At 35.6% G+C, this 21,895-nt stretch overlaps 1 protein-coding gene and 1 long non-coding RNA gene across 3 annotated transcripts in view; both read right to left on the bottom strand.

Moving 5' to 3' along the window:
• Positions 1 to 21,895, bottom strand: part of LOC133517111 (uncharacterized) — a 154,723-nt gene that overhangs the window by 105,099 nt on the left and 27,729 nt on the right. The window lies entirely within an intron of this gene.
• LOC133517095 (uncharacterized) lies at positions 14,664 to 19,103 on the bottom strand. The gene is made up of 2 exons (XR_009799327.1): positions 15,979 to 19,103; positions 14,664 to 15,506 (listed from the first exon to the last, which is right to left on the bottom strand). It is a non-coding gene; the product is annotated as an uncharacterized LOC133517095 (long non-coding RNA).

Below are 21,895 nucleotides of genomic sequence, written 5' to 3'. Positions count from 1 at the left end.
CATATATAGGTATCGATACCTCCTAAGTACCAAAAATCTGAATTTGAATCTTCGCAAAAATATATATTTTTTAAATAGAAAGAAAACTGATTTAAGGTGATGATACCCATTGAAAGTTTGTATTGAGATCGTAAGTTTTTTTTTAGTGGGGGACTTAAAACTTTGTAAAAAGGCATTTGATGACGTATCCCCTGAATGGGTTAAAAAGAGGTTTAAAATTTGTATCAAATGCAAATACTTTGAAACTTCTTTTTTCATTTTTCATAACACATAATATAAGAAACCAAAAAAAGTAAATTCAACGTGTTTGAAAATTCTTCCTCCATGGGGGTTAAAAAGGGGTTGAATATTTACACCAGGAACACCGAACATTCTTGTGAGTGGGAACTTAAAATTTTGTAAACACTACACTACACTGTACTACTAGAAAACAAGAAACGCAATATCAGTGATTTTCAAAATTCATCCTCTGAGGGCGATAAAAGGGGGGTAAAAGTTTGTATAGAGAGCGATAAGTAATATAAACAAAATATTTAAAATAAAGAGACAAGAAGAATGCTGTTTTGGAAATTCAACCCTAAAAGTTTGTATCATGTACGAGTAGGAGGAATATTTTTGAGCGATCTACTTAAAACGTGTCACTCTACAAACACAGTATTTCTCAAGAAAAGCAATGTTAGCGTTTATGAAGATTCATTCCCTAAGGAATCTAAAGTTTGTTTGTAAATGTAAATGAATTGTTTTTTGATTGTGGTGCTAAAAATCACATTACTAGAAAACAAGTGGACAGATCGCAGAAATGCTCTTGTATTTTTTGCGATTTGTCAAAAGCGTTTGACTGTATCCGCCATGATGTACTTTTATTTAGATTAGACTACTATGGCTTCAAACACCAAGAGCTTAATTTAATAAAAAGCTATCTTAATAACAAACGTCAAAAAGTATACACATGTTCGCAGGAAGTCAATGTCAATGTTTGTGTATCACAAGGATCTATCTTGGGCCCAATTTTATTCATAATTTATGTAAATGATCTACCTGAGTGCATACCTAATTACGCTATGGTTACCCTATTTGCAGACGAAACACATGTGGGCTTGAAAGATACAGACATAGCTAATCTAAAATTGAGGGTATCATGAAAACGCTTGGAAAATGATTTAATGTTAACGGAATTATTTTTAACTCTAGCAAAACTACACAATTGACATACCATAATAAAAATACATTGCATGATTAGTTTTAGCAATGACCTGTATTTTGACATACTAGATGTAATGTTCTGTTGTTACTTGGCCAAATAAAGAAACTTGAAACAAGAAAAAATATTCCAGGTTTTGAAGATACATCCCTTAAGAGGATAGTAGGCGACCGCTTCTCCATACAACCTCCAATACCCCATAGACCCCAGTGAGAACGTCACAAATACAAATATTTATACCAAATAACATAGTGCTAATTGTACATACATATTGATATATTATACTTACTTACATGGATAAAATACTTACATACACATACAATATATAATAACTTCAAGGAAATCTTTTACCTTATGTCAACACCGAAAACAGACATGTCGATAATTAATTTTGTCAATCACTGCTTTTGCCGGGAAAAGTTCTGTATGGCTATTACATAAATACCTGTTGGATTGTAGGTAAATTATTCATTTTAGTTTTAATAGTGCTTGCAGAAAGCATAAAAAGATCAAATACGGCATTGTCTGAACAAATGATTTTCTTTGGCAGATCTTTGTGTTCCTAAAATGTATTTAAGAAGTGGAGTTGAATGCAGCTTACCTACATTCAAAAATAAAATCCGCAAAATGTTGTGTCCATAAGCTGCGTTTACAATTATAAATTTTCGTAAACGCTTTTTGTTTAATTAAAACATTAAGTATAATTTAGTTTTAGTTTTAGTCTTAGTTTAATTACTAGCGTATGCAACTCCGTAAATGCTAAATTTTGCTACTGCTTATTTTACCTTTTTATCCATAATCTAGCGTAGAAATGATATCTCACCTCTCTAGCAATAAATTGTAATAATATGTCCTTATCCTTCTGTCTAGATTTGAATTGTATGTTAATACTGTAATTTCCGCTATTATCTGTAACTTGTTTTGTGAGCCAAAAAAAAAAAACAATCCTACCAAATGAAATCTTTTGTTCACGACACGCCATCTTTTATGAGCTACAGCTACAACTATTTAAAAATAAACAACGTTTATCTTTCTATATCACTATAACCAACAGAGCGAACCCTAAAACAATGTTAGGATCTCATTATAATAAAACATTTGAATGTTCATTTCGCGCTGATACTAAAGCAACTTGGAGATTACTTCGGGAAAAAGCCGCTGAAATGGCAGACATTATTCAAGGAACCTTCTTTTCTGTTTAAAAGTAAAAAGCAAAAGAAGTACAGGCCAAGTGGAACGTACATTGACTCGTGCTTGTGCGTACATGTATTAGCGCGAGCGAGACGCACTGTAACTAGACAACATCATTTAGATATCATTTTGATGTCAGTATACAATATAATTGGCTTCTTAGATAGGATTACTTTAAATCAATGTTCACATTTTTTTTTATACTACGCCGGTGCAAACAAGCATACGGCCCGCCTGATGGTAAGCAGTCTCCGTAGCCTATGTTCGCCTGGAACTCCAGATGTTTAAAACGTTGCTGACCCTAACACTCCGCACCCTTTTTTTAAGAGGAGAAATGCGTTTCGTATACCACCCAGGCGCGGGGACGGGCCTGGGATGATTATGTGGGACTCCCATATAGGCTGATGAGACCCATGATTTACCCACTAAAACCCCTCTGTTGCCGCCTCAGTACTATAAGGCGAGGTCCCAGGAACGCCGAAGTACTCTTCCGCAACCTCACCAGCGACCGTCCGGACTCGGACTTGACTCATGGGGGAATGTTAGGGTCGGCAACGCGCATGTATCTCCTCAAAAGTTTCGGGCGTACACGAGTGCGGCCCGCTGTGTGAGGGTGTGCAGCGTTGGCTGCGGTTTTCTGTAAGGTGGAGGTACTTCCCCAGTTGGGCTCTGTTGTAGATCTGGAATGACATCCGCTGTGCTGTGCTCTACCACCCAAAGCGAGATGACTTTCACAGTGCCCATACCTCTTGGACGTAGTTCAAGGTAGTCCAGGTCCACTTACCGTCCATTTACCGTAAAACTCGTTTCAAGTGAAAATGCGTATCCCCAAGTTAAAACTAGTTGCCCTTAATACCTTCGTTAAGTTTCCACAAGTTTATTTAGTCAAAAGTCATCATTCTATTCATAACTTTGGAACGACTAATAATTGCTGAGAAATAAAACTAGTTCTAACACATAGTATGTAGACATTAACTCCAGGCTGCTTCACTCTTGTCTTAAATAGCTACAATTATTTACGATTCTTCGGGCGACTATATTTTGTACTACATCTCTAAATAATAAGCCACCAATATAACCTTGTTAATTAGAAATACCGAAGAACGGATTACACGATGGTGAGTAAATTTGGTTTCATATTATTTTCTTACTCGAGTACTTTTGTCGTTTTACTGAGTTCATTGGCTCTCTTCTGAGCTTAGTTGCACATAAAAAAACAATGAGATGCATAGATTAGGGTGGATTTTTCGTTTTAATTCAATTTGAGTTTTTTCTAAGGTTCTTTTTCTTAATTTTGTATAATTATGTGTTGACCAACTTACCGCTAATATGTACTTGTTACCTAGGATTTAATAATTGTGTTAGATGTTACAACGTCCAAGACAAATTCGTGTTTTAGCACATTTTCAACGATTGTTTTCTTAAGACTTGAAGCATCTTATATGTACCTATATAATTGATGAATACGTATATAAATAAAAAAAAAACGAAAAAATAACCGGCCAATTGCGAGTGGGATTCGCGTTGCAAGGGTACATCACACGATTTTTCTCTCTCTGCATCTCTGCAAACTGTAAACCTTACAATGGACTTCATATAACTAAAAACCGACTACATAATAAATCCGCGCCACGTACTTATATCAAGCGTCGCCCGACTATATCAAGTACCTACTACGAAACGAGAGCATCGGATTACGAGCAGAGCGCCCTGTAAGTTGCCACATTAATATGAGGGTGCCTTTGGTGCCCAGGACTTTACGTCGGCCTTCGCCCGCCTCTTTGAGTAGGTATGAGGACGCCTCAAGCGCCTGACATTGGTCTGCGCGCAGCGCGTCTCATACGTCAGGATTATCAGTCGAAGAGTCAAGGGCGCTTCAAGTGCTGCAGGCAAGGGCGCCCCAGGACAGGCTTAGTTCAACTTTGTAGCATGTGGGCGCCGCGCCCGAGAAGTAGTTGTACATACGCCAGCGGCCCGTGGTTGGAATACAATATCATAATTAAAACATGCTTCGTATACATATATAACTGTAAACAAAAACCATAATACTTATTTTGCATTACCAAAATCGGATTACGCGCGTAGGTATGGTATAGGAACCCGACTACGACGATTGCGGATTAAAAATCTACTTTCCCTGCGAAATCCTTCTTTTAGTGGATCAATCAGGTGCATGCAAGCAATCCCAAAACAAGAGGTAACAATACGGTATGTTATTTGAAATGTGCTACACGGTATCATTCTTTAATTATTAGAGTCCATCTGAAATAATTTTGCACTGCCTTTAATATCATAAAGATTGGAAGGGTTATTATCTCTATTATACCTATAACATCATTTATTTTCTTCAAAATTTGCCATGCGGAGTTATCTTGGTCCGACTTTATTTTCTTATTCATGACAGACTTAGGATATCATAAGGGCAAAAATTATTCAGTGACGTTATTTATTTAGCTACAATAAAGACGTTTCGAATGACACCTCATTTTATCAAATTATAATTAGTACCAATTAAAGAGAGAAAGAGAGAGATAGAGGATTAGAGCCGGCGTAGCTTTATTCGACGTTTATAAAAGTTTTGTAATATGCCTACTTGAAAATAAGTTTTATCAAAAAAAAAATTTTGATACAAGCTTTTATTGCTGACTGTACTTTTCTCTCCACAGGCGACTATAAATACTCATCGAGACAGGTTGCGTTGTTTTATCACAAAGGTCTAATGACCACCTCCTGTCTCCATCATCAGATCAGCTCGATTATCTTAGAAGTTTTTGAGGAAACAGAAGCTAAATGTTTTAAAATTATAAAAATTATTTTTGAAATTCTGATAATAAGCCCTTTCATTTGACATATGACACGATATACTTAATTCTCTCGTTTACCCCCCAAAAGTGGCCCTTATGTTTGAGATTCATTTATTTAAGTTACATGTCCGTCTTTGGGTCACAGATTTACATATGTGTACCAAATTTCAACCAAATTGGTTTAGTAGTTTCGGAGCAAATTGGCTGTGCCAGACAGACGCGCGAGTGATCCTATAAGGGTTCCGCTTTTTCCTTTTGAGGTACGGAACCCTAAAAAGTACATTTTCACTTCACTGCTTCAAAATTGAGGTCTTAAATAATAGAGAAATATTTTTTGGGGCTTACTGAATCTTTAAAAATTAAAAGACGAATTGTTTTGCGGACACATTTTGTTTAATAATAAAAACAAATTGATTGTTTTTTTTTTATAAATTTCTCTATCAATATGATATTCTAAAATCGGATTGCAAAAATGATCTATTGTTGAGTGATTAATAATATGTATACCTCGCCTACAGTCAAGTTGGTGATTATGTTTAGTAATCGAAATATATTGAAACACTACTCGCATCATAGACACTCATGGACACATTATAAACCATCAAAGGGAACCCTCCCTTGACATTTGAAACATGATTACGAGAGTGGTTTGATAAGTCAGTGACTTTTTGCAAAAAAAAAACTTTTTCACCTTTTTTAGTTTTATTTCTCTACATAATCTCCTTTCAACTCCATACACTTCATCCAACTATGTTCCAGTTTTTTCAACCCCTCCAAAAAATATTTTTTGTCAAACCCTGAAAAATATGCTTCAGTTTCAGCTATGGATTTGATGAAAATCTTTTCCCACCGAGCCATTTCTTCATGTCTAGGAATTAAAAAAAATCACATGGGGCCAAATCTGGAGAATAAGGTGGGTGGGGCAGTATTTCGTAACGCAATTCTACTAATTTGGTTGTTGCGACTGCAGACGAGTGTGCAGGCGCATTGTCGTGGTGAAAAAGGATTTTCTTCTTTGCCAGATGTGGCCGTTTTTTCACAACTTCTGCGTTAAATTTTTCCAACAAAGTAGCATAAGGAGGGCCGTTTATTGTTTTATATTTCTCTAAATAATCTATATAAATAACCCCTTGGCTGTCCCAAAAACACTGGCCATTACCTTTCCTAGTTTTCGCTTTCTTTGGGGCCCGTTCGTTAGCAGAAGTCCACTGTTTTGACTGATTTTTCGTCTCTGGCGTATAATGGTGGATCCACGTTTCATCTACCGTCACAAATCGACGTAAAAATTCATCAGGATTACGCTTGAATTTGGCTAAGCATTGCTCGGAAGTTGTTTCACGAAGTCGTTTTTGATTGGCTGTAAACAAACACGGCACCCATCTTGCGGAAAGCTTTTTTGTATTCAAAATATTATGCAAGATATGAAAACTGCGTTCAGATGAAATGTGTACAGTCTCAGCTATCTCACGAATCTTCACTCGACGGTCATCCAGAACAATATCGTGAACTTTATTCACGACATCATCAGTGGTCATTTCAATCGGCCTTCCAGAGCGTTCTGCGTCATTGGTAGTGGTACGTCCAGAACGAAATTCTGTAAACCACTTATATACTATTCCATGAGAAGGAGCAGATTCCCCATAATATTTTTTAAACAGTTTTCAGTCTCTTTAATAGTTTTTCCACGTAAAAAGTAATGTTTAATTAACACACGAAATTCGCTTTTCTCCATTTTCCAACAATTTTCCGATCGTATTTGACATATGCCTCAACAACTTTTTTATTGCCCCGCCTTTAAAAAAAAAACTGCCAGCTACCAAGGAGTCCAGAATTGTAATTAAAAAGTGTATATGTTAAAATGATTTTTGTTTTACATAAAGTCACTGACTTCTCAAACCGCCCTCGTATTTGTTCTTTCAATATTATCCTTTGTTTCACCTACACAATGTAGTCGATAATACGAACCACAACGTCAACTTTTTCGTAATAAGTTTGACCTTATTACAAAGCCTGGGACATTGGGTTGTTATTTTACTTGCGCTAAAATAGATTGAGCGTTACGATGATATATGAACTCTTGTATTTGAGGGTTATTCCCTGACGGGTTGACTTTTTTCAGCCGTTTCATCAATGCATATTTATTGCATTTGCTCAGAAAGTACTTATTTCCAGCAAGCGTGAAAACATAATTTATTAAATATGGGTATCCCTCGTAACGGTAGCGGGTCCCTTGTGTAATTTAAGTCGAAGATGCTCGATAAAATATGGAATTAGGCATACATTCGACACGATTCTTGTAAAAAAATATTCAGCTTAATATTATATATGAAATAAATAACAAATGTGTAGGTGAAATATTTTCATATCAGAAGGACAATAATAATTATTGTTCCTCCAGGCTTTATTTAATCGTTGGTTATTAAAAACACTCTCATTTAAATTATTACTTTTAGGCCAACAAAACAAGTGGCCGATTCTGATTTATCTACCAATTTGTAATAACAAGACTCACAGTGCATTCCACGTGCACTTAAAATGACAATAAGCCTCTAATGTATTTCGCTCGCACCGATTAGCGTGAGATACGATCAAGGTATATCAAAACAAGATCAAACCGTGTTTTAAATCAGAACTGGTCCTGGCTCCTAATTCACTAACGAAAATGGTGCGTATTATTGTACTTAAAACAACATGAGTTTCATGATTTATAATCGTCTAGTTAGCCTGAAATTGCCCCCCAAATAGCTACAATACAGAACTAAGCGACATTAAGAGCAATTAATATTAATTACTTAGATTAACAATCCCCTTCGAGAGCTAAATCGTTGTTATTACCCTTTACAAAACAAAGGTTTATTTCAACGATTTAAAGTCTCCTACATTAACTTTAATAACTATGTTACTAACTTGGGGTACGCAATTTACGCATGGCTTTGTATGTGACTGATTGATTGATGGGGTTTAATTGTTACGTGAGACGCAATAGTAATTAATTGGCTGCAACAGGAGGAAACCTTCACTGCGCAAGCTGATATCTGAAATGGTATATATCAAGTATAGTTGGGTCAATTACAGGTAGTCGGTAACAATTATACCTACTAAGTCTCTATTATTAAATTGATTAATTAAGTCCGCCCTTTTTAGGGTTCCGTAGTCAACTAGGAACCCTTATAGTTTCGCCATGTCCGTCTGTCTGTCTGTCCGAGGCATTGCTCAGTGGTCGTTAGTGCTAGAAAGCTGAAATTTGGCATGGATATATACATCAATAAAGCCGACAAACTCGTACAATAAAATCTAAAAAAATATTTTTGTTTAGGGTACCTCCCCTTTACGTAAAGTGGGGGTGAAATTTTTATTTGCTTCAGCATTACAGTGTGGTGTATCGTTAGAAAGGTCTTTCAAAACTAATAGGGGTCTTCAACAAACATTTTTTTATAAAATGAATATGTTCGGAGATAATCGCTCCGAAAGAAAAAAAAATGTGTCCCCCCCTTTAACTTTTGAACCATAGGTCCAAAAAATATGAAAATAAATCGTGGAAGTAGAGCTAAAGAAAGACATTATACGAAAACTATAGCGGACATGAGCTGTTTAGCTGTTTTTGAGTTATTACAAAAAGTTTACCCTTCATAGTAAAAAAACGTACATCCACAGTTCATCCCTTGGTTAACAATCTACTATACTTTAAGCTCCATTTTAGCTTATTGTGACGGAAAAATAACTACGGAACCCTACTCTGAGCATGGCCCGACATGCTCTTGGCCGGTTTTTATTTACGATTGCATTTTCTTTTGTGTAATTAAGGTTAACTTAATAAATAAAATGAACATAAAACGAAGTTTTCTATTGAAATAAATTATATACTTACCTATAATTATGGTTGTGCCGGTCAGTGCAATATTATCAGCGCAGTGCAGATTATCACACTACTTGTTTTCAACAAGGCCTTACGGAAAACTAGTTTTTTTTTTTTTTTTTTTTTTTTATTCAGGTAGTTACAAAAACTATAATTCAACTTATTTACTAAGAATCGTTAAACCAGTAAGATTTGCCTCGATACTCCATTCCGTAGTAGATTTTATACAAAAAAAAAAAATTAATTATCTTATAACAAAAACATAACAAACTATTCAATTGTTAATAATCACTATACTAAAACCGACACCATTGCACTGAGCGGAGATACTCGTACGTAGGCAACATTTTGTTTTCCTTATCCTATTCTTGCTTATCGTTGGCCGGACCGTTCTAAGTTTGCCCGAGTACAGGATGCTTCATTATGTTTGTACTAGTACAAGATTTTAAATTTTCTTATTACTTCTTAATAGGTAATATCTCTATTAAATATCCCTTCTTTCCCCTAGTTTTAAAATATTTAAAATTATTTAATAATATTATGTAACACAACGATGTTAGATTACTATCAAAGTACTAAATAATCCTACAGAAACAAACAATAATCACAATTTTTTTTGCAACTGTTTTTTATCAAGCTGTAGCCTAGCTACCCTGTAAGATACCCGGATCGATTTACTTACGTAAACGTTTTAACATGCCATTTACTTGACATAACATGACATTGTCAATTCACTAGGTCGATTTATAATCCATCTCTTTACTAAAAGCAACTACCGAACAACGTCATGCTCTACGAGCACACTTAAAACTTACAACATAACTTGACATTGGCAAAATCATCATAGATTTGATGGAAGCCATATTTTAAAAAAAGAAGAATCCTGTACGTACTTGTACTAAATTTGAGTTATTATTTTTATTTGTTTTATAGTATACTATGTTAATTATTAAAGTGAAAAATGAACGCGAACGTCCTTAGCAATGAGTCCTTTTTGTGACAGTTAATCCAAAGGCAATTGCTAGATATGATACGAGTGTAAAAAAAGACGTGGGGTTTTTGCGTGTAAGCTAACATTCAGAAATTCAACGATCAGTATTTTTTACTAAAACGACTATTTCTAGGGAATACAAATTCATTACATAACAACATAGTGTAAAATATACAACTACCGATTTTTATCAATCCGAAGCCTTACGTTTACGTAAATTATTTACTATAGGTACATCTCGCTCGCACTAATATGCCAGTACGAGCGAGATGCATAGAAAGTAAGTTACGCACACGCTGGTGAAAAGCGAATACCTATGTCAGTGTCTAACTCGCAGTAAGGTCAGATTTTATTTTGAGCAGTCTCTATTTTCTTTTGAGCTGTACGAGTATACTTACGTACTAAAAATATAGGGAACAAGGGCTTGGTTTTTTGCACAGAGCTCGTTGGAAGTAAATAAATTCTCAGTAGTGAAATGCTTTCACTTTTAAGATACCTTGAAATATTATTAGTATTACAAGAGATTGTGTCCGTTCAGTTTGGAGTTTATGTATCAGATCTGGTTTTAACTAAGGAAAAATCGACACTAAAACGGGTTTTTACAGTAACATATTACCATATCCGATAGATTGTCAAAAAGCAACCGATTTATGGTTTTGCTCTAAACTATTACACTAATCAGTATCAGCAAAAATAAATAGTAGATTGTTATCCAAAGAATGAAATGATACTTTTCACCCAAGTAAAAACACTCTACTTTTCATTTCGAATACGAAGAAAGTAAAATGCATGTATTTGTTATAGACATGACAAAGTATAATTTTGTATGGTATTTCTTGAGGGTACTTTCAATTAACAATTTAAATAAAAGTATCGTTATTTATGGAATGGAAAGTTGAAAATTAGAATGGAAATTGTATAACAAATCCATATCAAACCATATTTCAATTGCTTATCGTAAAAAAAATCGTACTTGGAAAGTAAAATGCTCTAGTGAAGAGACATATCACTTTCTGCACACTTTTTAGAACAACGATTACCATATTTCAAAGGATGAGAAATGAAAACCATACATTTTTATACATTGTTTTGTACCTATGTCCAAAGAATCATTTCAAAGGCATTAAAAACGCATTTCTGGTATTAATACGTACACAGATAGGTACTTTCCCTGAACTTTCCCTGTTCACCGTAGCACTATTAATTCCCAATCCACACAAGCGGGCTTCACTTTTATCTTCGCCTTCAGGTAAATGTGCGACAGGATGAGAAGTGACCCATTTCTGTCAATGTACGGTCTGCAAAAGTGTCGCGCACTCAGTCAGTCTTACCGCGGGGCAGTTACAAATTGCGTTACTGGGGGATAAAGCTTGTTTTTGCGAGCACCAGTCCCGTTGGTGAAAAATTTACGCCATCTTGGACGATTTAGATGTTTTAGACTGTCTTGAATTAAGACTTCTTTTATAAAAGTTTAGTTTGGATAATACTTAGGGTAGACGACTAGGTATCTTAAACCCTTTGTTAATTACCTATGTTTTCGTTGGTCTAAAATTAAGTAACCTACTTTAAAAAATCTGTCGGTAAAAGTACCTACTCAGCAACCTTTTAGGAAAGCAATTAATTTGGTTAGTATAGTACCTAATGTGGTTATTACGATTTATAATGCGATATATAATAGTAATATGTGAGTAATTGAGTATAGGTGATAAAACACTGGCAATAAATTCTGGTAGTAGATACCTTGCTTGTATGTATCACCGCTAACGCACCGAGAAACGAAGTAAAGGTGGGATAATTTTGACAACGGGTCATTTGTATGTACATTTTTATACATACAAAGTGGTTCGTCTTTATTAATCTGGGGTGTGTATATAAACCATAAGGTACATATCGATTTCTATGACATATGAAATAGACGCCAAAGAGCGACGTAAATGTTAAATGGAACAGTTGTCAACAGTTAAGAACATTGAGTAATAATCCAAAATCTGGATGGGACTTTCTAAGTGGAAACTTTCTGAGAATTTTGTCATAAAAATATCCAGATATTGCAGAAATTTTGCGAATGTTCTGCAACTTGAACATTTTTTGTCATCATTTAAAGGTATTTGGCACAGAATTTTATTTTTTGTACTAGGGTTCAAAGCAATAAAAGTATCACTACTAGAGTACAAAAAATTAAATTCTGTGCCAAAATACCTTTGTAAAGGTAGTTACACATAAAAGTAATAGGATTCTATTATGTACTTGTAATTATCCAATGTTAACAAGGTCCTGAAACAAGTTTGTGACCTTTCAGCGGCCGTGGGTCACATTGCTCACGCGATTCAATGACGAAACTTTAAGCGATGTAACAGACTCTCTGGTTCGTTGCACTTGTTACGTAATTCAAAGGTAGGTTGTAGTTGAATTACTTACGGCCCGACATGCTCTTGGCAGATTTATTTATTATGTTATTTAATATTCGTTTACACTGTTGAACTCTGACAGAGTTTTAATATAGGCTATAAACCATGTATTTATTTCATTAAGTTTTACATAAGTACGAGTATACCGTTTCCGCTGGCTGTACCTACGTCGCTGTGTCAACTCATCTCATAGCAAATATGTACCTGGCAAGGGCTTCTCTAGCGCTTGTGAAAGCTTGTACCCTTTACCTAAATCTACTTTAAAGGTTTTTGAATAAATTCTATTCATACAATGATTTCTTTAACTCTATTTTATTAAGTAGTTTTGCTGGTACATGCCGTGATCACGGGTAAGTTTTGGTGGAGTTTTATTTGAGTGGTTATCCGAAAGACTATTTTAGAAAGTTTAGAATCATTATTATTTTAAGGTAACTTAATATTTAAATAGAATGACATCATAGACACATAGACATATATATATATAGGACATCATAGATTTTGTTAGGCGATTGAGCCCCTACCCCAAGTAACTCTGTCTGACGTCTGTTACCTCTTCACGCTTAAAACACTGAACCCAATAAAATTTGGTATGGAGATAGTTTGAGGCCCGAGGAAGGACAAATGACAATTTTTATCAATCAACATCATCATCCCACGCAGACGAAGTAACGGGCAGAAGAAAGTATAACATATATAATTGAAATGAATCCTTATAACTGCATCAAAAATAAAACGGGAATATTGAGTTATGATAAAATATAACATTAGGTTAGGTACATGAGTCTAACAAGAACCTAGAACCATTCAAAGTTTGTAAACCCGACAGCTAAAATAACCTAAAGTAAGTAACTTTGTGTAAATATCAGAATATAATGATTTTCTGGTTTTTACATATTGAGTTATTAGTGTTGAAATCGCTTGATAGGCTGACTTAAGTTATTTAACTCTTCAATACAATAAGAGTTTGTTATTTTTAGATATACCTTATTTTTAGGTGATAAGATTTACATAAACGTCTAGGTTTGTAGGTCTTACGACTTTATATCAGGTAACATTTCTTGCCACTGAACAAACTAGGCACGAAAAAATACCTACACCATCTAGGAAGAAATATAAATATTATGCATTACTCATTTCAATATTTTAAATTGGTAAGTAGGTACATTTCCCGATTTTTCATTATTCAATTTTAATTTAGTAGTATGGTAATAAAATTACAAATTATCATCAATAATTTTCCATTGTTTACGGACAGCACTAGAGTGAATGCTACATCGTTCAGGTACTTGTGAAAGGCGTTTCTCCGGCAGTAAGTATATTCGTTCTGTAGAGAAGGCTAGAAAGACAAAACTAAAAATATTTAGCGTAGTTAAAGAGTAGATTAAATATTCCTGAAGTTTTAATTTTTGGAAAAAACAACAGGCGATGCTGTACGGCACTAGGTACTTACGTTGTTTTCAAATTATGTATATGTCGCAGTCAGGTGGTCAGATTCGGCATTTTACAAACGGCCTCGTTATTTTACTATCGTGAAACGTTATGCCAATTGCCAATGGCAAATTGTTAGTACGCTTAGGGTTATTTAATAAAGTACTATTATTCATTTTAATAAAATAAAAAAACTTCCGTGAGACACAGACATATTGAATATGTTACAACGGGCGTTTTTGACTTAAAATACGTGAGTGACCCGTTGTAACATATTTAATACTACTAAGTTCATAAACATGTATGGATATTGAATGTCCCATGGCTATGTTGAACCTCTAGGCCAGGCTAGATGGGTTTTGCTTTATTATAAATATCACTAGTTTTCTTAATAAAGCAACACTTTAGCAGTCGCTAAGGGGTCTACTGCACCCAGTGATCTTTATTATGAACTCGAGCAGCCGTATTCTAATTTTAATAAGAGGATGTGAATTAGACATATATCTGTATCTTATTCACATCCTCCGCAGTCTCTGCCTCTACTGTCAAAAGTGACGTTTTTGGTTGAAGAATGTCACTTTTGACACTGACAGATCAGATCAATATCTAATCCAAATCTAATTTTTATCCTCTTATTAAAATAAGAATACGTACATGTGTTATATATGATATTTATTTATGTATGTAGTCTATGTAGTTTATATTACATATTTGCTATTTATGTATGTGTATAATTTGGTATTATTATTTCTCAACTTCTATCACTCACTGCATCACATACTCACATTACTTGTTTTTTACCTTGTCTCCACTACCCTAAGGTTGTCTGGAAGAAATCACTCTTTAGCGATAAGACCGCCCGTTGTCTACCATAGTCTAAGTTGTGTGTTTAATATGTATGTCATTATGTTATTTTCATATTGGTGAGCAATAAAGAATATTAATATTGTAACTCAGTTCTTCTGGGCCCACTTGATCTATAAGCGACAAATTACGTGACTTGTATTTAGATTATCTTTAAGATTTATGTCTTAATTTCTTTTCAGTTTTTTTTGCATAAAACGAAGCTGCTCTTAGGGTTTTGACGAAAGGTAGCAGATATAATCCACAAACAAATACAGTATAATAAATGTTCTGTAACTGAAAACTTCTCTTATAGGTGCAATCAGATTACATTTACGAATTTGTATCAGTATTAAGTCATTAATATTAATTTTTAATGAGTTAATAATAGTCATTGAAGAAAACAAAGTTAAGAAACCAAGGTACAATGAGCTATGAAAGTTATAAGCGTAACATTAGAAAGTGCCAAAATTGTATAAAAAAAGGAAAATATTTTTCAGTTTTCATCCTCTGATATTGTTTATCAAAATTCGGAATTCCGGAAGCAGGTGGTTTTCAATTTTGTTGATTTCTTTAAGTGTTTTTTAGGAAACTCCTCAAATGTTATAGTGACACATATAGTAATGTTCGTTTTTAATATCACGGATAATCTTAGTTACGTGTTTTTTGTGCCATTACAATTTATCATAACCTAAAGGATATTTGAAGACTTGTTTTCTTTAAGGTGACAGTCCATTTCCAACTGCAGCTGCACTACCGTTGCGACATTACTGGTGCGACATTACTGCAGCGGCCGACTGCTGCTGTTTGCGGCGTGCAGTCGCGGCAGCGTTCGTCAGTTGATTGTCAAAGTCAATGAATAATGTCACTGTCAGACGTATAAATAAAATTACTAATTTACTTATTTGTATTTTTTACGAGAAGAAGTAAGTGACGATAATGCTACATGGTACACGAAAACGAACAGTTTGCCTTTCTACAAAAGTCACATTCAGTCGAAGGCAGCTACGCAATAATATTAAAAAACCAGATATTGTTGGTGATCGTTTGTTTGCCGATTAAATGAATAACAATTTAACTTCAAATTGAAGAAATACAACCAAATTACTCGAATTAAATGAATGCAGAGGAGAAATATTTCTTCACTTAAGGTAAGTTAACATTTTGAAATTATCTTCCCCATCCTCTTGACTAAATGCGTGACCACCGCACAGCAACCCGACGAGAGCGGGACTCATGTTGCTCGTGATGGATACGGTATGCGCACTTGATCCACTTGCATCACGTGATCCAGCCAAATCCAGCCGGTGGTGTCTGCACGTTTTTGGTGGCCAAGTACCGCCTGGATGTAGAAGTCTGCGATAAACGTCCCCTCAAAAAGCTAGGTAGGCTCTTTTATCCCGGGTTTACTTTATTTTTGCAAAGGGATTCGTGGGTTTCGGAGATGGCGATGCGACAAAATAATAAATTCTCAAATGCAGTCGTTCAGTGTTAGCAAAATATTACAGATTATCTTTCTGAGTTTTCATATTAAACCAATCTTTCATTAGTTACCTAAAAGTAAAGAATAAAGGAATAAATTGATTTGTAAGAGCTATAATTACGCAATTTACACTTAATATTGTCCAGTTTCCTATTTCAAACTAAAGCACAAATTTAAATCTTATAATCGCTCTTGTGTTGCAGGTGTCCATGGGCGACGGCACTCGTGGTCGTGGCAGATACAGTTTATGACTAGACCATATAAAACTTGATGGGCGAGACAAGAAATCCTTTATGAAGAAAGCTATTTACGTTAGCCAAGGGGCTGATAGAAAGAATATTTAATAAATTAATTGGAATAATAAATATTTTCCTCGTGATGGTGTGATAAAATAAATTCGTGTTGCGCTCTGTAGCAAAGTTTGTTTAACCCTCATGCCTTGAAGTCCCCGCGACTGTCAATACAATTTTATTTTAAAACCGCTGTCGCTTCTCTTGTGGTTCAATATTGTAATTTTTCTTACGTTTGAGTATCCATATGCTACCATGAGGTGTTAAACAACAACTTTGCCTTTTGTATTTCTAGGTAATACAACTGAATTATTGCTTCCTTTATCTCAGAAATGGCTTTGAAATGACAAAGTGAGAAAGTGTCACGATATTATACACCGTGGGCTGGTAAAACCTGATAGATTTAAAGTTGTATTCTTAATCGCATTTAGAGGCTAAAATATCATACAAATTTTCTGTAATCGGTCTTCTTTCAGAGATAATGGCAATTTTAGCGATAATTTGTTTCTGCAATAACTTTGTGAAAAACGCCTTTTTCTCTGCGGCGCTGCCTCTATGTGACTTGGTTTAGTCATACCTTCTGACAAACATTACTCAACTAAAAAGAACACTCGCAATTTTGATCTATATATGAATTAAGAAAACTTTACTTCTTCGTTGTAATGTTTTTTTTTCGCCAAGATGTAGAAAGAAATAACGTGCTGTATGCAGAAAATAGCTTTTAAATCGGCTAAAAGAAAAAACAGAACATTTTTTTTCCGAATTTTACTAAACATTTTGATCCTCAGGAATGCGTTTAAGATCTGTCGGATTTTACCAACCCACGGTGTATATAATATGATATTACGACACTTTCACATTTTATCACGCCAAATTCACGTACGGTACTGTCAGCGAGAATTCAGTAATTAATCCTGTTAAATATAAGCATCACTGAAACTCCTAAGCACGCCTCCAACTCCAGAAGTGATACATGCGCGTTGCCGACCCTTTAAAAACCTGTACACTTCTTTTTTCAAGAACCCCTACTGTAGACCTTCAGAAAAACCTCGGCAAGGAGCTCATACTAAAGCCGGAGCGCCCGCGGGAGGAAATTCCTCATAAGCCGCACAGTGCGCGACCATTGTTGCCACTAAAAAATGTAATCTACTGTGGTTTCGTAGTATCCTAACACAAATACAGAGGATACAGAGTAAGCCATTTCATTCGAAACATTTTCTCAGTCAAAATTTGGAAAAAGAGAGAAAGAGGAAAGAGAGAGGAAATTGCATACGACCACTCCGTTCAGTATTAGAATCATCATAGAAATATTATGTTGTTACATTTTTATGCTATGTGTACATGATTGTACGATAATGGTTAGCATACCTACATCGATCTTATTCTAACACATAAGTGCGTCCTGTAATTTAGTAGTAGTAGTAGTAAAACTTTTTATTGTACAAAAATGAACACAAAACAGGAAAAAAACACTCATCATTAATACAAAGGCGAACTAGTTTTCCAGTTTTTTTCACTATTATTAGTTTGTAAATAATTTATATATACATACATACATAGCTACTATCTACTTATTGCCTACCATGAAAATCTTAATTTGAAAATCGTATATTTGGCTCTCTATCGTTCTTGCCCTTTCGAGCTTATAGCTGTTCTCGGAAAACTACGAAAAAAGGAAAGAACTGTTTATTTAATGAATTTATCAGGAAACATTAAACAAAAACAATAAGAGCAACGCCAAGATACAGAGGAACTACCGCGAAACACAGAAACTATCGGGGTTGTTTATCCACGGGTGTAATAAACTCCTTATATTGTAGTGGTTATATCCTCTTTGCTTAGAGCTACTAATATCTGTGACCAAAGACATTTCTGTAAAGATTTGACGTGCGGTTTGCAGTTGCGGTCGTATGTACACCAAACACTAAAAATCACCATGCTACGTGCAGTCGGTCTTGTCATCATTTTACTATGGAATTTGACAATAACACTGACGTATTCAGGCCGCTGCAGTAATGTCGGAGCAGTAGTGCAGCTGCGGTCGGAAATACGTTAAAATTACCATATTACGTGCAGTCGGTACCGTCATTGATTTTACTATGAAAATTGACAATAACACCGACACGATCAGGCCGCTGCAGTAATGTCGGAGCAGTAGTGCAGCTGCGGTCAGAAATGGACTGTCACCTTTATGAGAAATGTAAAGGTAAGTTCGGATTCAGACTGCATCAGTCTTACTGCTGCAGTAATGCTGCCGAATGCATTACTGCAGGAATCGTCAAATTTTATTTTAAAATCTCAATAAAATTACATTTTTAGAGCTTCGTATGTACAAAACATTGGTGACGGAGCTGTTATGGAATCACTTCGGTCTTGCAAATCGGTTAAATGCGTTTTTCTCAGAGACCGTATGACGTAGATACTTAAAATTTGGAATAGTTTTAGAAATCACCACTACTATCACTATAAAGAAATCAAAACTGCTTATTTCTTATTTGAGGGGAGAATTTATAGAATTAAGGGGGATAGGCTGAATTCATTTTTTTTATTACTAAAAACACCTTTTTTCCCTCGATCAAGTCAAGACGCACTGAAGATATTAATAACTTACTTACTTGATTTTAGCACACTTGAAAGTTTATTCTAAGACGAAATGTATTTGTGTAATAATTGTAAAATAGAATTTATATTAAGTTAAATCTGTTACTTAGATACAAGTTTGTATTGAAGTGGTACCCTGTGGATAAAATTTGAGGCAGAAACAAGTATAATAAATTAATAACTTACTTATAATATTGTCTCTGGTTATCACGATAGTCACTCATCAATAAAAATATGGAAAATGATTATATCGTGTATAACGAATTTAGATTACACCCCGACTCCGGATAACGTGTGACTGTGGAAAAAGTGTAATATATTTACCTCTATCAAAATTACAATATGCAAAACTACCCACATATAATGATTATACGCAGATAGAGTCAGACCAAGACAGGTCTGCAACGATTTTGATAGCACGTACAATGCAAGTGTTATTTTAAACCTCGAACTTCTATGAAATTATGACGTATAAATAACACTTGCACCGCATGTGCTGTCAAAATCGTTGCAAACTTATCTTGGTGTAACTGTAATCCATTTCCATAGCTTTATTTCTTAACTTGCTCATAGCTTATAAATTTCCGTCAGCTTATGTTCTTTAACAACTTTATTAACACGACCTCTATTCTTTCTTCGCCTTTATTTAATTACAAAGAATATTATAAAAATGCGGAAGTGTCATCGATTGGAACGAAGTATATTATTATTGATAAAATTAGTAAGTATTTAACGGTGGTTTAGTTGATTAACAAATACAAATGATCGAAACTGCACACAAAATTTCACAAGTCAATTTAGAAATAGGACTTATAGGCAGGGAGAACAACTAAACATAAGAAAACATTTTTGTACAAGTTGAAACTGATACGCTTAGCTCGAGCTTCACACTCGATCATAGTCAGTCAAAAATATTAAATTCAAGTGCAAACAAAATACAAAAAGTAATATTTGCATACACATCTGGGGATCAAACCCGGATCGTCGTTCTTACCACCTGTTTGCTAACTTATTATATAAGAAAGTCGGTTAAATTTGGCTACATACTCTCGAGAAATAATTTAAACAAAAGAGGGCCGCTAGCAAGCACCGTTACCATACTGGCAGAATTACCACGGTTCATTAACCGTTGGCCATTGCCAATGAGATCTGTTGGACCAGGTACCATCCGGACCGAGGGTCACTACCCCTCTCCCTTAGCCGCCGACCCAAATCCCTTACGAAGTCTTTCGCCTCCAAAGCGCAAGGTCCCGCAGTCTCGACTGCAACTGGTACAAAGTACTGGTACTGGTACATTGGCTCCAGGGCAGAGTACTTGGCATGTTTCATTTTGGCTGCATGCGGAGTATGCATACATGACCCAGAGGACCTAACCGTGAGACTCAAGTGGGACGGTGCAAATGTACTGACGCAAGTCGCATCCCACAAGAGACAACGGCCCTTCTGCCATGGAACCAATGTCAGACCATCAGGTCTCTTTCCAGCTGTGCAGCACAACCATGGAGGTCCCAAAATGCAAAGAACGTTGGCCGTCACCAAAGCCTGGCGGATTACATCATTAATAGCATGATGCCTTGAGAAACGTCCTGCGCACGTCAAGCAGCTAAGGCCATGGTGACCGTCTTCTTCAACCCACATGTGCATGACCCCACAAATGATCGATGTGCTTCGCACATCTTACACCCCAAACGCAAGGCCAATGCGATCCTTAAAGAGTTGTTATCTAAAAACGTGCCTAGCGAGGGGGAGGGTAATGCGTGTAGCCACGCTCCTGTTTTTTTTTGTTAGGGGGGAAAATGCATTCCGCATACCACCCGGGTGCGCGGGGTGACCCGAGTGGTTAAATGGGACTCCCGTCTAGGCTATTGAGGCCCACGGTATACCCACTATAAATCCCCATGCCACCTCACCGCCCCATTGGTGGGGTTACGGGAACGCTTGTGTACTCATCGGCGACCCCACCGGCGGCAGCCGCTCCCGAGCAGCTCCTACCCGAATGCCCGAAGGCCCTTCACGCTAGGTGCGCCAGATGATTCGACGCGCCTTCCTCCTCGGCCTCCGTTGTGCATACAAGCAAACAACATTTAAGTCATTACATAACTCGGGCTTGGCAAATTTTTATTTTTTTATTTTTTATTATCATCATTCCAAAACTAATACTTAACTATCCATTCTCTTATACTAATAATCCGTTGACTCTTTCGATGTCCGATAAACTTCCAAGCTTGCAGAAAATGTTCGAAGTATAAGGTTCTTAATACAACTACCTAAGAACGTAACAATACTTTCATAAAACTAATACAATATCTCCGTTATTATCCAAAACGCGTATGTCCTTGAGTATCACGGTGGAGATACGACTTTATGGCTTCCCATGTAAAATACTTTGTCCTGGAAGCAAACACTTCTAAGAATATGAAGGCGTAATGTGAGAAAGTTATTAACTAGTTTACCGAAGAATGGAGCCAATGAGCCGTGGAAAAGGTAAATAAGAAACTGGACTATCCAGGTTAAATAAAATGAGACGAAGTTTTTAGTTCCCTTCATAATACTCGTAGATCAGAAGTTGCGTAAGTTTTTGGTCCAACCATCTTTGATAGATAGACAATATAGACATATAATTATATGCTCTCGTTGGATCTGGGACTTGTTGTTGTTCATCTAAATTGGAATTTAGTTTAAAACCTTAATTCTTAGTGTTATTGTACATTAATATTTTATAATATTTGAAGAAAAATATTGCGCCATGCTTGTGCTATGTGAAATGTGGAGCCAATGTGAGTTATTAATGCGTCAAAG

The sequence above is a fragment of the Cydia pomonella genome, chromosome 4 (assembly GCF_033807575.1).
Source record: "Cydia pomonella isolate Wapato2018A chromosome 4, ilCydPomo1, whole genome shotgun sequence".
In the NCBI taxonomy this organism is placed as follows: Eukaryota; Metazoa; Arthropoda; class Insecta; order Lepidoptera; family Tortricidae; genus Cydia; species Cydia pomonella.
The sequence above is the reverse complement of the archived record's forward strand: the minus strand, read 5'-3'. Positions and strand labels throughout refer to the sequence as shown.